Consider the following 3179-nt stretch of genomic DNA (forward strand, 5'->3'; position numbering starts at 1 on the left):
ACAAAATTTACAAAAAAAAGTACCGGTTCATCCAGGAATTTATTTAAAACATGCAATGTGTCTATTTATTAGAACAAACATATTTTATGGCTAGGAAAAGATGGCGGTATTGCTAGAAACGTCATGTTGTGGGCGGATCGTGGGTCGGATTTAGTATATTTGATAAAACAAGCCATTAACTACAACATTTGATAAACTGAACAGTATTTGTTGTTTTACGTAATAATAAAAGATAACTTAATTTATTAAGAAAAAAATTTGTACTAAACGTATAAAAACTTAGGAATAATGTACTCTCCAAAACTATTTTGAATAAAATGAAATATTGTAATGATATTATAACAAAATGGTTATCATTATTATGTATTTCAAACGACATTATGTTTCGAAATGGACGTTAGATATAGTCTAAATCGGTCTTGACTCATGACAAAATAACTCACCAAAGCCAAGAGCGTCTGATTTATTTCAGGGCGACAAATAAATAAAAACAGTTCCGGCGCCGGTGTGCCAACGCTTATATCATGCGACTGGCCTCGATACAATCATTATAAATATATAATTATACAGATTTATTATAATAAAAAAGGTAACAGAAAACTGTTCCAACTACCAATGGCGTGACGAGACAAAAATTAAAAAATAACCTCTTACAGCCGCATTTATAGTGAACTCACTCATTAAATGTCCAATAAGTAAATCCCTAAGGGTGGAATAATTACTACTCCACACTAAGGGACTGTTTAAATAATCAATGAGGGATTCTGTGTGCAGCAGTTTTGCTGAATTAGTTTATTAGTCCTAAAAGATATTGTCTGGATGCAGCAAAGACATACAGTACTGCCAACATAAAAAAAATAACATGAAGAAACCTCAAACTCACTAGCAGCGCTTGATGGTTCTTCCGCCTTTATTGATTTATAAGGCTAGGTGATATAATTTTTAGAATTACATAATATTAGCAAAAAAATTATATACCATATTTTAGTAATCTGTAAATAATTAATAAAAGCATATTTAAATAGATATCAATATTACTATTTAACAGATTTTTTTTAAATAAGATTATGAAACAGTAAACAAAACAATTACGTGCATAGATGAAGTCATAGCAATACACGAGAATATCAAATTATACCTATAGTTAGTGGGAGGCGGCCCACGTGACAAATATAATTAGTCACTGGTATAAAGGTATCAATACAATGATCGTTAAAATAAATACGTTTTGTATGGAAGCAAGAATTTAATAGAATTTAACAATATTCATTTCTGGATTATTATTTTGGTAAAGTTCATAGCAAATACCAGGGTATCCCAGAGATGCACGGCGCCAGTCAGCGAACGTATTATTTTAACGGGCGCCAAACTGATTTTTGCTCACAGGCACCTAATAAAGTAATGCCGGCCCTGGCAACTTCGCTTTGGTTGAAGTGACAGCTATCATAAACGAATCGAATTTACGTAACCATGTTGCCGTATTTTTGACGTAGAAATAGTTAACTAAGTTACATCTTTCTTATGCTAAAGAAAAATTTGAAATATTATTTCGCGGTTGCATCTACCAAGGAACTTGTATCTTCGCGCTATTATAGCAATAATGGTGTATGTGGTAAGGTGAGACGTAGGTCGGCAGGTGCACCACATTCCACGAGAATTGTATGTCATAATGGCCGCTTAGTATTCGCTAAATGTGAGTTTCCATTGCCAAAACAACTGTACAAAACATATTGTTATCTCTGTCTCTACAAAGTAAATGAAAAGGATAAATAGACAATTAATATACAATTTTAATGACTTAAGAAAAAGACGGAATTCATCGAATAGCAATGCTAATCCGTGGTTTTTGTGTATTTAAAAAAAATAGGAATTTGCATAACAATCTTATCATCTACCATCTTGTTATTTAATTTCGCACGTATCTTGGAATGGTTTTCGATAGAATTATCATATCGAAAAAGATAATTTCAATAGTTAAACTGTTCGAAAATAAATTTAACCATATTTAATCCAAGATAATTTTTCATAACCAACGACATTTTTATACAAACAGTAAAACCAAATAAGGCAAAAACTCTTTGAATACAGCCAAATAATTCGCGTCTTGTACAATTTTCGTCAAAATCCTGTATTCGGATGATTGAATTTTGTGAAAGTAGCTCATTTTTGGCGCGTAAACCTTGGGGGATGACAGCTGGAGGGCACGTGGAACAACAGCTGCGGAAACACCCGCACGAGCAAGCTGTGCCCAGCACCTGCCGCCAACACAAATGTATTTTTTTTTAATATTCAAACCAAGACATTAGATGAACAGCTGTTCCATTGTAACGAAGATACCCGAGCTTAAATCAAGGTAAAAAATTACGTGATTGTTTTGCTTTGAACCGTAAACAATTTTTTAGTAAAAAACCATTTGTGTTGTGACTTTAAGGCTTTAAAAGTTAGCTATTAAAACTGCGATTTCTTATATTCTTTCATTTGAATATCTTATTTATGAAATTCTCGTGTCACAATTTTCGTTCCTATACTCCTCCGAAACGACTTGACCGATTCTCATGAAATTTTGTGAGCGTATTGAGTAGGTCTGAGAATCGGCCAACATCTATTTTTAATCCCACGCGGCCGAAGTCGCGGGCGACAGCTAGTTATTTATACATATTTTAATTCATGGACCCAAAGATTGAGTTCATTAATCGTTTGTGAAATTGTTTTTTGTTTAAATCATTGACCGCAATTGTCTATATCTCTTTTTGTTCGAATGAATGTAGAATTTTAGGAAAATTTACGATTAAACTATCTTATCTATCCCTTTTATCTATATGTGGGTAGACAAAAACATATTGACCTGAGCCACTAAAGGGCAAGATTAATACAAAATACTGATAACTGACGAGGATACTATGGTTATTATTTATATAGTTATAATGTCAGATTACATTTAAGACCGTTCAAAATAGAAATGAGCACCTTATTATTGCACGTGTACAATATTGATAAGTGTTTAAAAATTTCATAAGATAATGCGATGTCTACGATATGGGTTGATATGTTTATCATTGACGAATACACTTTTATTTAAAAAAAAAAAACAATTTTTCTATGTAAATAAATAAAAGGTTATTTCTAGTTGCATGAATAATCCACCTAATGCACGCTTGTTACATTTTACGTAATGATTT

The sequence above is a fragment of the Papilio xuthus genome, unplaced genomic scaffold, assembly GCF_000836235.2.
Source record: "Papilio xuthus unplaced genomic scaffold, Pxut_1.1 DF826933.1, whole genome shotgun sequence".
NCBI classification, from domain to species: Eukaryota; Metazoa; Arthropoda; class Insecta; order Lepidoptera; family Papilionidae; genus Papilio; species Papilio xuthus.